Source organism: Manacus vitellinus, unplaced genomic scaffold (assembly GCF_001715985.3).
Source record: "Manacus vitellinus isolate BGI_N305 unplaced genomic scaffold, ASM171598v3 scaffold_31_pilon, whole genome shotgun sequence".
Classification (NCBI taxonomy): domain Eukaryota; kingdom Metazoa; phylum Chordata; class Aves; order Passeriformes; family Pipridae; genus Manacus; species Manacus vitellinus.
The window spans coordinates 3742892-3757606 of record NW_021940379.1 but is presented as its reverse complement, the minus strand read 5'-3'; the positions used below and the strand labels follow the sequence as shown (position 1 = coordinate 3757606).

At 44.1% G+C, this 14715-nt stretch overlaps 1 protein-coding gene across 2 annotated transcripts in view; it reads left to right on the top strand.

Moving 5' to 3' along the window:
* Nucleotides 1-523: 523 nt before the first annotated feature.
* Nucleotides 524-14715, top strand: part of PITPNM2 (phosphatidylinositol transfer protein membrane associated 2) — a 126918-nt gene continuing 112726 nt past the window's right edge. The window contains exons 1-2 of one of the 2 annotated variants that reach the window (XM_018076313.2): nt 524-726; nt 13427-13526. The gene's annotated coding sequence lies outside the window, so the exon portion shown is untranslated. Of the gene's footprint in view, nt 727-9503; nt 9526-13426; nt 13527-14715 lie in introns of those variants that run through there. The other variant, XM_029961154.1, reaches the window with a different exon arrangement.

Sequence of the window (14715 nt, the reverse complement as noted above, 5' to 3'; positions counted from 1 at the left end):
GCTCTGCTGAAGGAGCTGAAGCCCAGAGTGCACTGAGGTGCTCAGCCTGGGGCTGGAGCATCCTTAGGGAGCCCCTCAGAGCAGTGCCCTGCTCAGTCAGCCACACAAGTCAGCACTATCACCTTTTGTGTTAAAATGCCGTGACAGAAGCAAAGTTTACTTGAATTATTTAAGAAAAAAAAAGTTCCTTCCTGTGTAAGTACCTGCTCTAAAGTGAGAACTTCCATCTCCTGTGTGCCCTCTGCGTCTGGAAGCTGCTTGGTGGGAAATACGATGTCAGGGAGTGTCTTCAGTCTGTGAAGACATAATCTGTGTGTGCTCAGCTCTGCCCCTGACAGCGGTTCAGCAGGACAGTGGCAGTAGATTAGTCTTTGTGGACATCAGGACTTAAATATGTGGTCTGAGTGCACGTGGGAATATCTGTGGCTGTAGGGCTCCTTATCCTCCGATGGCTCCCCGATCCTGCTCCCTGCCCACATCTTTCTGCTCGTGCTGTATTTTTATCACGCAGTTTATTTTTGTCGTGACTGTGACTGTGTTGTGCTCCCGAGTAACACAAGCCGCCTGACTGTGTTACAGAGTTCAGCACTGGCTCCCGGGCGGTTTGTTTTCCACTGGTCAATAGGAGACTGCTGTTTGTAGGGCAGCCTTTTTCCCTCTTTTCCCTGGGCAGACCCCGTGCCTCTGGTGCTGGATGGATGGCCGAGTGCCTGGCTGTTCTGACAGGTAACTCGGTAATTGAAACGCCTCCTCGGGATGTACAAAATAGAGAATGGCCAGGCATGAAAGCACCGCTGCAGACTTGTCCTGGCTTGCTGTTTTTTCTCAGGAATTTTGCTTTGTGGTCCTTGCAGTGTGTTCTGGTTGTGGCAGCATCTCTGGGAGGGAAAGAGAAACGAGCAGCAAGGGCTGGAACGCAGCTTGTGCTGCTTCCTTTTGATGGAGCGGAGTTCTGGTGGGCTGCTGGGTCCATTAATCATGTTTAAGTTTCTGTCACTAACTTTTAATTAAAAGCATAGTTGATACCACTTTAATGAACGTACAGATGTTAGCCATCTTCATGCATAAAAATGCTTTTTAATTCCCTTACTATTCCCTTTATGGCCCTTAGATGCTTTTGTTATCATCTAATCCGTGTACAGTAGCAGCTGTTTATCTTCTTAATAAAACTTTTTCTTGCATCTGTGTTCAGGAAACAATAATGCTTTGAGTAAACAATTCCCTGGTATCCTTTAGTGGTATTTTTTTTTAAGGAACTTGGCAGAAAGGCTTTTAAGTGATGTCTAAATAGTGAACTCCAAGGCTGACAGTCTCCCCGAGCCTCACGTAACTCTGCTTGTTGGTGGTTGTTCCTCAGCTTATGTGAGAAAAATAAGTATCCCTCAGTGTATGACTTTTGATTCTGATGAGCTTCCTGAGGATCTTTCCCCCAAATGATAACTTCTTATTTAAATACCCTGTCTATTTTGGGTTTGCTGGTGTGTGTCAGTGCGTTTGTCGCTTGTTGTGCATCTGACAGCCCGGGCATTTATTGTGATTTACCAGCTGGCACGGGGGAGTTTTATCTAACTTCTCATTTTGCTTGACAGCAACCAGTTTGGAAAGACCTGGCCCTGATTTTTTTTTTTTTAATAGAAATTCTCAAAAACTTATAACTGACAGTGAGGCTAAAAGGCTTTGAATTTAAATAATTAGTTTGATTTTATTCAGAATTTGTCACTGTTTCTGTGAGTTGGCCAAATAGAGAAGCAGCACATCCTTCAAGTGTGCTGCTCCAATTAGCACTCCTCCAATTAGTCCTAAAGAGCTTTAATCTCCCCCCAACATTCAAATAAAAAATCTTGTCATTCAGTTGCTGTCTTGGCAGCCTGAGTGGAAGGTTTTGGAAATGGCAAGTGAAAGCTGATGCTCGCTCCCCAGTGCAGTTTGACTCATGCCTCTCATGCATATTCACCGTAATGTCCTGTTCCAGGACCAGCAGGATCCCTCTAGAAAACACTTTTGGCTTTTTTTTGTTTTTTTTTAATGTGTTTTTCTTTCAGGATTATTCTTGAGAGGGTAGAAACAGGCTTCAGTGTCTCTCTTCTCTTTATTTTTATTTTCTTAGGAGGGAAAAGCAACATCTAAACCCCATGGTTTTCTTAATGGCCAGTTTCTCTACATGGTGAAGATGCTTCCTCATTTAATTTTAAAGCTGGCTGACATGGAGTGTGATGCAATTAGTATTTCTGATTATCCCCCCAAATTAGTAAAATATGTCTAAATTCAATTTTGAGCCTGAAAACATATTAGAAATAAAAGTGTTCTGTAGTATGCAGTGTGACTGGAAATGGAGTAATTAATGCGGGGGGAGGGAATAAATAAAACACTTTTATTTATAACTTTGTTTCCTGGGTGTTGGAGGAAATCCAAATGCCACAAGATTGTGCTGGGGCAGAGTCTGTCTGAGCTCACCCACAGGCTGAAAGGGAATGTGGCTTCTCTAGTTGTAGTGTCCATGCCAAGAGTCCTACGAAATTTTAAATGAACAAAGTAATGAATGATATTTGGATGTTCTTAATGTAAGAAGAAGAAAGCAATTTAGCCTGGGGCTGACCCAGATCCTGACACTACGGGGAGTTTTAATCAGCACGATGCCAAGTGAGTACACAGAGCTCCTGAAGTCAGGCTTGTGAGTTTTCCATAGGGAAGAGGTTTTGCTGGTGTGACTGTCTTTGATGGTGATTTTTATTTTTTTTAATTAAAAAAAAATAATTCTTAGAAGCTCACAGCAAAATGTTTCAGTAAATCCCATTGGCAACTTAAAAACCAGTTGGGAGAAAAGTATCTTTAATTTTGAAGGGTTGGTGGGGGTCCAGGGGACGTCCTGAGAGATGGCAGGATCTGGAGATGGAGCTGCTTCCCGCTCCTGCAGCCCTTCCTGAGTGTGTCTGACACAGGGTTGGGCTCCAGAGGTGAGAAGAAATGAGAGGTTGCTCAGGCAAGTGGAGGTAAATAGTTATGGAGCAAATCTGGGTGCAGGGGAGAAATCCAGTCAGCACAGAGCTAAAACCTGCCCTGGAGAGCTGGGGCACATCAAAGTTGATCCCAGAGAGACCATCCAGGAGGAGAAAAGAGAGAAAACAGCATCTGCTGCATGTGGGCTTCCATGTGCAGGGGTTGGTAACAAGGATAGCGGGGATCTTGGGTTGGTGGTTGAGGCAGCCCAGGTCAGGGGTGTGGAAAAGGTGTGGAAAGCCACAGCCGAGAACCTGGCACAGCTCTGGAGTGTGGGAGTGATGGTGCCGGGGTCATTGCTCTGGTGTTACCGGGGCTGGAGCCTGGCAGGATGCACATGCCAGCACCCAGGAGGGCAGGGACAGAAAGCAAACACCTTGGGTGAGTCAGGAGTACTGGGCAGGACGCAGCTTTCCAGGCAGGAGTGGCGCCCACAGCAGTGCCTGGAGCTTCCAAAAACCCCTCGTGGCAAAAGCTGATCCTCGGCTTCTCCTTTCTGAGGTGGTGCTTGAGAACTCCCAGTAAGACAGATTTGAAGACCTACAACATCCAGAAGTCTGCATCCTTGTGGACATCAGGTTTTCCACAAAAAAATCCCCAAGCCTGAGCACTGAGTCTCTTGGACAGCGAGGACTCTGCGCAGGTTTGACAGTCCTGACTCGGTGTGTTTGGCCAGCTGAGGTTGGTGGGTGCTGTGGCGTTGGGAGCAGGAATCTTAGAGCTCTCCTCGATGGGAAAACTGTTGGGATTGGGTAAATTGGGGAGACTCCTTTGATGGGATGAGGAAAAGTGATTTGCCACTCATCCTTTTCTGTACCTTTAAACAGTTCAGTCTCCTCTCAGAGATCAGATACTGGGATTTCTCCCTGGGATTTTCCATTGGTTTCCATAGTCTTGTCATGGCAGGGGGAGGGAACAGAGGTCTGGGCAATCCAGTTAAGGAACAAGAGGTAGTTTACTGTGAGCTGGGAAGGCACATCTGGGCATGGAAGTGAACTGTGAGGACCTGGGGAGGAAAATAGTGAATGAACTGCTGAGGGTTTCGTAGGCAACGGGGATTCCTGTAACAGACAGGGAAGTTAACTCTGATTTGTTTGGATTGCCGGCACTTACATAACGACCTTCGGGACACTAATTCAGGCGTATTAGCTGACTTAACCCCCAGAGCAGTGACCTGAGAAAGCAGTTCTCTTTAACAGCACCATAACCAGTTTGGAGGGTGGGGAGGTGTAATCACATCAGCCCCTTGAGGGCTGTGTTGGATCTTTAGGGGCGAGGCCGCGTTATCTGCAGCTCCAAAGAAGTTTGGTATGTGCGTGACCTGACTCTGGACGTGAAGTGGGGCCTTAATTCCATTATGTGCTTTAAAAGGTTATGGAAGGATTGCAGGTTTTTGTAGGGCAGCCCTGGTAAACAACAGTTCAGCTCTGGCTGTGGGTTACTCATATAGTGTCTGATTTGGGATGTGGGGCATCACTTTGGGGCTCTTTTCAGATATTTGGGTTGGAGTTGGAGTTACCTCTCTGTGGGCACTTTGCAAGAGGTGAAAAAAGAATGGGCTGCCATCAGCCACTGCACGTTTGGAATGAACAGCAAAACAATTTCATGTATGTATTTGTATATAAATGTGGTGTAATTATGTTTTATATACATCAGAAGACAATGCAATGGGAATAATTTCACTTGTGGTTATAATTTGTTTCAAGATCGATACCATAAGTTAAATAGCCTCCTCCTGAAGGTAGAAATACAGCAGAATCCTGTTCTCTATGTGGGTGGCTTACCTATTTTAATGCTGCTTTCTTTTTCTTTTTTTTTTAAAGAAGGAAATAGAGATTTTATATTTATCATATCAGATGAAATTGAAATCTAAATATTTACATCTTTTCACTGGATCTGAGGTTGAGCACCAGCTGTAGGCGTTGCCAAGCTGTTTAGTTGTCTCCTTCCCTGAGTAGGTTGAGTTCTCCAGGGTGGTGGAGGGATGGAGCCTCATGTTTTTGTGTGTTATTTCCTAGCCAGTCTCTGCATCTGGAAATCCTTCCCTCTGTGGGCTTGGTGACCCGGCCTCACGTTCAGAGGGTGTTCCAGCCTAAACATGCTGAAAGCTAAACATGTGTTATCTCCAGCAGGATGCAGAGTTAACTGCAAGCTGTGAAAGTGGAGGGGGAGTTCAGGATATGAGGATGTAAATAACTCGCAGATATTTGGTGGGGAAGAGCAGAAGGGGAAGGAGGCCTCTGCTTGCTGTTTCTCTGCCATCCCCATCTCAGTAACACTTTGAGTGCTCTTCACAAGCAGAGGTGGAGGATCACTTCTGTTTTTAACAAGGGTAAAACAGAAACACACGTATGGAGTGTTGCAGGACACAATTCAGCAGAAGAGACAGTAAAATCCCAGTTTGCTGTCTCCAGTTTTGTTTTGTTTTCCTTGTTTCCAGGCAGGCTGTTATTTCTGAGCAGGCTTAACATGGGGCTTTTTGGCTTCTGATGCATCAAAGCCAACTGGTAGAGAAGAACATATAGCCTGTTTTGTTTTCCCTCTCTCCCTTGTTTTCAAACATAATTTATCCAGACTCTTGGGACCCATTATTTGTCTAACCTGTATCTGGATTGTAAAACATTGTGCCAGGTTTTAACTTCAAGAAACAGTGAACATCTTCCATCAAATATCCTCAAAACTGTGTTTAGCACAGGCCCAATGTGTCCTTTATTTCTTTTGAGACTGTGGAGTAATTTTATTGCTGTCTTTTGCTTACATTTAATGCCTGTAAATAAGTTTTTCCAAAGGGCACCTTTAACATGCTGCCTGTGTGAGAGGGAAGAGCATATTTGGGCAAGCCTGCTTGAAGGATTAACAGTTGTAGTCCAGTTCTGTGTGTTGCTCTACCTTCCCAGTTTTTGTTTATGCTTTTTTTAGAAGAGATGGTTTTACTTGCCTTGCTGAGGGTGGGCACTTTGGTATCATTAGGTCAGATCTTCTGCATCATGTCTGCAAAACATCTGGGCAGAGAAGATGGAGAGGAAAGAGCTTTCTGTCCTCCTCCTGCCCATTTCTTCATACAGTTGTCCCAGCAGAAAAAGGAGCTTGACAGAAAGGGGAGATTTCATTGTCTAGTGGAGCATCTGTATTATCAAAGGCAGATATGTCAGAGCACTTTTCCCCCCCTGCTCTGTCTTTTGTTCTCTGTATGTCATTTTGCTGACAGAACTTGTGTTTTATTCCTTGTTGTCAAAGTAAAACTGAAAAGAGGTATTGTCTTATCTTGAACATGGTTACCCAAATCATCAGCTAAACTGTGTTGAGAGAGAATTTTAATTCCTGATTTGAAGGCTGAGTATAATTTGGCTTTTAGACTTCCCATTCTTCCTAAATCAAGTTAATGGTACCAGCAGCCAGGAGTGTCAGCTTCTGATTAGAAACATGTTTGGAGCCACTAAAAAACTCCTTGAAATCAGTTTGACAACTGTTTGAGAACCACCTTTTTAACATTCCCTTCAAGTTCCCTGCCGAGGTCTCTTGCAGCAAACTTGTAGATCTTGTAGATATCTGTCTTTGCTGCATATTTTATTGAACTTGCTCCTAAGCTTCCTAGAGGAATGCACAGAGATAAGCTTTTCAAAGCTTTTTAAAAAATTTAGTTTTACATGAAAACCTGGAATCAGCAAGATGAGAGTTAAACTGGCTGCGCTCAGAGCACCTTGCAAGGAAGTTCTTTTTGCTTTTGTGTGGTTTTTTTTTTTTTTTGGAGGTTAAATCTCGATTTCTCCCCAGAATTTCTGGCTGTGTAGCCCAGGTGGGTGTCTCTGGACCTGCAGGGTGTCAGAGGGTGCAGCCAGGTGAGGCAAATCCACCCCACCAGCACCGTGGGTGACAGTTGGGGTGGGCTCAGGGGTCTTGGAATGCGTAGGTCGAGGTTGGGAGAAGGGAAGGGAGACTGAGTGGTGCTTTCAAGCTTCATTCCTGCAGCCTGTATGGCCTGAACCACCTGGCTTGGAGAACTTGAGCAGTTTCTCAAGGCAGCATCAACACAGGCGCCCCGGGGCTCCACGTTGCAGGAATCAGAAGGAATTCCATCTGGAGGTGGGAGAAACAGCCCTTACAGCCTTTCTTTACTCGAGGCTGGCACGGAGAGCAGAGTGAGTGACACATTTCCATTTGACTCATCCCTTGTCAAAGTGGTGACACCCTTGAGTCACATCAAAAAGGAGCCCTTGAAGCTGAATTGGCACATCACAGAGCAGGTGTTTGCTGGGGTTTTTTTGGGTTTTGTCCTTGTTAAGAAAATTATTTTCCCCTTCCCTGAGATGGAATGAAGTTGATTAATGCTTTCCCTAATGTTCTGGGTTAAAAATAACAGGAAAACCTGATTCAGGTGGAATGTTGGATGTTGGCTGTAGAGATGGTCAAACAACCTGCTTGGAATAGTTGTGAAGCCCTAAAAAAATTAAATAAAATAATAAAAAAAAATGAGTGCCCAGTAGCCAGATGGTTGGAAAAGAACACCCCACGATCAATGAGGCAATATGTAAATATTTTCAATCATTACCACAGTACTGCTGTGTTGACATTGAAATTCAGAGTGTTATTCCCTGGGACTCCTCATTGATCAGCAGATGAGCTCTGATAAAACAGAGGATAAAAGCACAATACTGAGCATTATTATGGATCGTGGGTTTCGTTGACAAGGACAGGCTTCCATCAAGGGCTGGGAATGGATTTCAGACCCTATTTAAGCATGTTACTGAGCCACTGTTTCTTCCCTGGCTGTCAGCTACCAATTAAATGGTGTTTTATTTCTTGAGCTGCCTTATTTAAGGTGAAATACTGCAGAGTTGACTAATTTTTCTGTGCTAATTAGCACATTTGTATGGGAAGGGGCAAGGTGGAAGCTGACGTCGAGTTCTCTGTTTGAAATATTCCTGGCTAGAAATGACTGGAAAATAATATAAATCAAACAGTTGAATTAAAATAATTTTTTTGGGGAAAAAATCCTCCTGAAAACAGGCTGAGGAGACCCTGTGTGGCTGATTCACTGCAAAATCGTCACAGGGGTGATGGCATTGTCATCCATAAAACATGGAGTGCCTTTGGCATACACAGGTGCTGAACCCACCCAGAGGCTTTTTCTTTATTTCTTTTATTTTTTTAAATTTTCTCTCCTCCTCCACTTTTGTGCTCCTGGAAGAAACAAATCCTGTAGGTTTTACTGCTCTCAGAGGGGAGTTTGAAGCTTGGCTCTAAATAAGACGCTTTTAAAAGCTGCTTTTTAAGCTCTGCCCACCTCAAAGCAGTTCCATGCCAGGATGAAGCAGGTGCTGCTGGTGGTGGTTCCTGGGATCCCACCATGGAAGCAGGAGGTCTCCTCTGTTTGGGAAGGTGATGTGTGTAGGGGACAGGTCGCCACCTTGGATATTTGGTATTAAATGTGACTGTTCCTTTGTTAGACTGATGTGATGTTCCTAAAAATCTTGAGTGTAGGGGTTATTTTTAATATTTTTTTCTTGCAGTCTGATCAGAGCAACGTGTTGTAATACTTTCCACTCCAATCTCTGCTTTAATACAAGGGAATAATGACTTTTAAGCAAGGAATAATGACTTTTAAGGAAGGAGGGAGAGGGCTTTGCGAATGAAAAGGTCATTACAGCTACAGCAGGGTCCAGAACCCAGGCAGCTTCTGGAAACATTTTGCTGTTTGTTTTCTGTCCCTTCCCCTTGGGTCTGGCTGCTTGCAGTGAGGCCAGGACCTTGTGCTCCTTTGGGAATGTTACTCCGGGGCATTTTGGAGGGGCCAGATGCTACAAACATCAGAGAGGGGAAAATGGTCCGGGTGCCTTTCCAAGCTGTTCGTATTTTCCAGTTTAACTGCTGCATTTATCCTGCATGTTGATTAATTTCCTGGCACGTCCTGGAGCCTGTTCCTACAATTAGAGTTCTTCAAGATTTGAGGTTTTTTCTCTCTGGTTTGTTGATTTTCATTTGCTCCCTTATATCCCCTTATTTTTTTAGGGCAACTTATAGGAGAGCAGAAACCACCTTCTCTGAGGATAAAGGGCTCTGGAGACTCTTTGTGGTCTCAAACTGATGCTTCCAAGCCATGGCCGTGTGGGGTTTGACCACAGCTGACACTTGTTAGGGCTTAGTATTTATTAATGCAGATTGAGCTGAGCTGAACCAGCTGTGGTGTTGTTGATGGAGAGTTTTGCTGCTTCATTTCTCCCTGTAAGACAGTGCTCTCGGTGGCTCTGGCTTTGCAGAAGCAGCATGTGAGTCTTGCTTTTTATTGCCAGTGCTTGGCAGGCCTCTGGTTTGAGGTGTGAGGCCTCTGTGTTGTGGTCTGTGGTGGTCACCAGGTGTGTCTGTGGGAGCTCTGCCCATCCCACCAATATAAAGGGGTTTAGTGGTGGCAGTGATGGTGCCTCTCGGGGAAGGACTGGAAGGTGAAGTGCAGCACATCAGTTCAGCAGAGAAGCCTTCAGAAGCCAGCAGAAAGCATCTTATAACTAATTAATCATCCTCCTTGGAAAGGTAAATGTCAGCTCTGTTAGTGCAATGTGGTGTGTGCAGCATTTGTGATAAAAACGAGCCGTGTGGCACCTCTGCCTCCTTGCAAAACATATTTCTGTGTGAATGTGTCTATTAATAGCCAGGGTCTGCTTTCATGGACCTGTGTGATGGGCTGTTGTGCTGCTCCAGAACAAACTGGGCTTTGATTTGGGTCTGAGCCGCTGTGATGCTCGGAGACTTCCTTGGGGAGATGCTTCCCTGGAAGCCTTGTGAGGAAGGGAGGGAGTTTGAAACGTTCCTCTTTGCAAATCACCCGTAAGAAAACTGTTGTTGTAGCCTTTTGGGAGCCCTTGCATTAACTCACGTTTCTCTGTTTTTGTTGTGTGGCTTTTTCCTGGTGCTTTGGACAAATGTGCCCCTTCTTTAACAGTGCTGGAGCCTCCCACACTTCAGCAGTTTAATTTTGAAGCAGAAGCAGTTTTAACTGTGTATCTGAGTTCCACACAGCACAAAATGCTTCTGAAATGCAGCCAGAGTTAATGATTGTAAAGCTACAAGAGGCTTAAAACCTGACAATTTTCAAGTTTCAGTTTTGCCTTGGTATTCTGTTCTCACACTTTAAAATAAATAAATAAAGAATAGCAGCAGCAGTGGCTTTAAAAAGTGATGACTTGGGAATACAGTCAAGGTGAATTGTTTATGATTATTCCAGAAAGCAAGTTTTAGAAATATGTCATAATTTCCTAGGCTGCATTAATTATCTATTACTTTCAGTGTTTGCTGACGGTGTTTCTGTTTCCCAGAGGCAATACTTTCAGTTTCTGTTGTGCTCAAATGGTTTTGCTTTTAATCACTTTCGATTTCAGTACCATTAGCAGGGGTGCAGAGAGCTGTCTTTCTGTTTGGAACGGTTGTTACAGGCTTCAGGTCACTGAAAATGAGAACTTCTGTCATCCTTCCCCAGTCTACAACCCAGGGGAAAAAAAAACCAGTCCTAAAATAAGAAAGAATAAAGCATGTGGGAAGATTGATTTTCTTAGATTGAGGAGGCTTTGTGGCTGCTCTTCAGGTTTGTAGGTACCTGGGGGGCTTTTGAAGTTGCCCTCATCCCAAGACTGAAACTCTGAACCCCTGGGTCCAGGCCCTGCTAATTCCGAGAACTCTGTTCCACAGAACCAGGGAGACAGAGCAGGGCCTGGGTTGACTCAGGTTTTTACAATTTATTTACTGAAGTGTAGGTTGTGGTGGATGGTTCTTTTGGGAGGATGTTGTCTGGCGTATCCAGTGTCTATAGAAATGTGTCTAGCCTGTGGAAAATGTAGAAGGAAAGGGTATGGACAAATCCCAGTGTGCCCGAGGAATGAATTATTGTATAACATGTAAAAAGTGGTCAGACTCAGACAGACTAGATGTATATTGAGTTTAAAACTATGTATCTATGATAAGTCCTTATAAAAAAGAAAGGTAATATGAGGATTCTTGTTTACTTGTGAATCAGAATGGTAGAATAGCTGAAAGGACTAATGAGATACTCGCTTTTCTGAAAGTGTTTAAAAATTCAAAGGCAAAGCAAGATTAAAATGTTGTATTTCAATACATTTCCATCGTACACATTTGAATAGTTGCTTTAGAGACAAAATCCTTTGGGCTTTGAATCATTGCATTGTGTCTAACAGTAGGGGAAGAAATATTTTAAATTTTCTTTCACAAAAAGAATTTTTTTCTTAAAGGATTCCTTAAGAATTTGGTGGGTTAATTCTGCCCTAAAGCGCACAAAGAAATTCTTGACATGGGTTTGCGTATATCAAACATTTCTGTTCGGTTGTAAAGATGTAATTTTAAAAGTTGTGATGATTTTCAGTGTTAATTTTGTTGTGAGCCTGAAGAATCAATTTTATTTATGAGCTGGTCTTGACTGTGTTAACGTTGGCAACAAGATCAATAGTCAGTGAAAGAGAAGAAAACTAAGATTCAGTTTCAGATAAACTCAGATCAGATCGTAAACCACAGGACCACAGACTGGACCTGAAGTTTCCACCGCAAATAGATCCACATTTATTAGTTGCATGACAGAAGGTTTTGAGATAGGTGAAGCAACTTGATGCCTGACACTTTCAACTGTTTTTTTCATTATTATTATTATTATTTTAAACCCAGCCTGGGAAAGCAGAAGTGGCATTTGGGCTCCATGTGCCTGGCTCAGCTGTGAATCAGCAAATGACGTTAATAAGCATTTGTGGACTAAATATATTTTTAAGCTGTCTGGCTGCTGCTCTTGGTGAGATTGCTGAGATTAATGGGCCTTCAGTGTTACTCACGTTTGCTCTTCCTCCAGGACGAATCTGACCCGTGCAAGCACTATTATATTTTTTAAATTGCTATGCAAGAAGATACAAGAGGAAAGAGCAGTTAGTGTTTTTTTAAACTGTTGCTGAGACATAAATCTATCTGTTAACTGAAGCAGCGTTTGCAGCTAAAGGCAGCAGCGGTTTCTCCCCGTGTTTCAGGGTCTTTGGTGCAGGGAGCAGAGCATGTTGGTGTTTTAGTTATTTTTGTGTATAGCCCTTCATTTTTGGGTGCTGGTCTTAAGGCTTGGATCCAGGTTCTAATCAAGGAGATGAGTTTTATTTGTGGGGTTGTGGACTCAGATTTCCATGTTCTGATGCAAAACACAGCTCCTGCTGCTGGGAAGGACAACTGTGCCTTCCTGACCTGAAGAGGAAAGGACTGTTTCTGCTGATGGGGAGTTGAGTGAGTTAGAGGCAGTTTTAATCTGAATGTGTGGTTTTTTGGGGGGATGTGGGAGCTGCTGAGGCCTGCGGGTGACTTGTAGGGGAATGGCTGCATGAACCCCAACCTTCCCTGCTCCATCACCCTGGCAGACTGTGTGCTATGGAGAGCCCTGGCTCTGCTCTGGTTGCTGCTTGGAGAACAGCAGGGCAGAGAAACCAGGATAAGCCAGGAAGACCTAAAGAAACTTGAATATACTTGGGGGGATGATGGCTGGTAGTGGGCAGCACATGTGCATGCCTTAAAGTGCAAGCCAGCTGCTTTGAAAGCATAATTAAAACCAGTGTTTGGAGGTAAAGATGAGATTCTGCCTGAAGGAATCTCTTAGAAAGACAAGGGGCTGCTTGGAATAAGGAAGCAAACCACATAACCTGCTCAGCTGGGAGCGGTTACAGGTTCCTTCTGGCTCTCAGCCCTCCTGACAAAAATCAGCCTTGGGGGAGAGCAGGTGGCTGGAATACGAGTGTGGATGGGCTGCCTGGGGTTGTGTGGGAAGGGCTCTGGATCTGCCCTCCTGGGGGCTGTTGGTTCACCATCCCTCGGGCCCGACTGCTCCAGCAGCCAGGGGAGCTGCCTTCTCTGTGTTCTTCCAGGTGTGGAAGCATTTGTGGGGGTTACAAAGGCAGCTCCAGCTCTGCTTCTGCCCTTGAACGTGGGATCCTGCCCGGTCTCTGGGGGCTGTTGAGAGCAATGCTGTGATGTGCCAGGATGATGATTTGTCTCCGTGGAAGTCGTTCAGCACCCAAATTAGAAGGGAATGCTTTAAAGGGAAGTGTTTTACAGAGGGAGCACGTGAGGGTGGTCAGCGCAATGCGCGTGTGTGTTTTCTCCTCTCTCTCTCTTTTTTCCTTCTTAATTTCCATGAGTTAGAGATGATGATGACTCATGGCTTGGAAGGCACTTTAAATCCCTGAGGTGCTCATTGCCGCCTACTATCACGTATTGAATTTCTGACATACCGGAGGGATGTCTGCACAGAAACTCTGATGTGCAATTAGAAAATGTTGTAGCTTTATGTTGTTTGCATAGAAGCCGTTAGCATGGAGTAACTGGGAAAAGAATGCAGCTTTATTCCTGCTCTTGATTTCCCATGGGCATGGCAGTTAAGCAACTGTGTTTTGTCTTTCTCTAGGATGTTGACACATGTGGACCAACAGTGACATCCTTTCTCAGCAATGCTGTCTTTACTCCCTCCTGCATTCAGAAGCATCTAGAGAGATATTTTGCAGAAGGTAGGTGCTGACATTTCAGCTGGATGGCTATTCTTTTGCTTCTGGATTAGGAAAAAAACCCCATTTAGATGTTACTAGGGAGAATGGTAATTAATCTGAAGGTTACTAACTCGCTGCTGGTGAGAGGGGATTAACCTGAGCTTGGGTTCCACTTGAATAGATGCTCGGGGAAAACGTGCTAAAATGGAGTCTGGAAGAATGGCTGCATGAGCTCTTTGGGAAGGGCTTGGCACTCACAGGACATGGTTGGCTTAAATTGCATAGACGTGTGTGCTGGTAATAAACCTCTTTTTAAAGAAAGCTCCCTGCCTTTTTCTTAGTCAGCATATTTGTTTCTTTAAAATCTTTGAAATAAATTCATTATAAGGGAGAATGGCTGCACAGGATGTGCAATTAACAGAATTTTTAATGGATATTTAAATCTTAGATGTCTGAGTTTCCCCCCTCCAAAAAATGTTGATTTTATTTGTGCTGTAATAAACAGCTGTGCAGCCTCTGCTACTACCATCAAATTGTTGTTTCTACCTTTTTTTTGCCCTCTGAACTTTAAATTTGCCAAGAGGATTGAAATGCAGCACTTCCTAATGAAGAGTGTAGGAGGGAAGCAGTAACCCTGTGGTGGTTTTTAGCAAGTAAATGTGAAGAGGTTGTGTTCTTTATGAATGTTGTTTGGGGGTTCAGTGTGTGTGCCTGGCTCCCACCAAACCTCTTTTGTGTGAGTTCTAGAAATGTGGATCATAGTGTGAAGTCTCCCTACAAAATTAGTGGCTGAAGAGGAGGTTTTTGATAGATGGGGTGTCAACCTTTAGACTGACTGCATAGTTTTGCATCTTCTTATTGTCCTCCAGTACATTCCTCAGCACTAAGCTTTTTTTTTATTTTCCCTTATCAGAAAGGGTGTTTTCAACTCCCCCGAATGTCTCTTTGGGGTGATACTGTGGTGTAGCAACTTTGCATTTTTGCTGCTGGATGCTAAAACCCAAAAATTGATGGGTTTTGCTTCAGGAGCAACGAATTGCTGGGAAGAAGAGAAAGAATAAATGAGTTTGGATCCAGGGCTGTTCACTTACCAGAATGAAATGTGATTTCAGTTTGTGTGGATTTATCGCTCAGGGTCGCAGCAGTTGCACTGAGCCCACAGTGACACCAGCCCTGTGTTAACATGAAATATCTTTGTTGAAAACTAAGG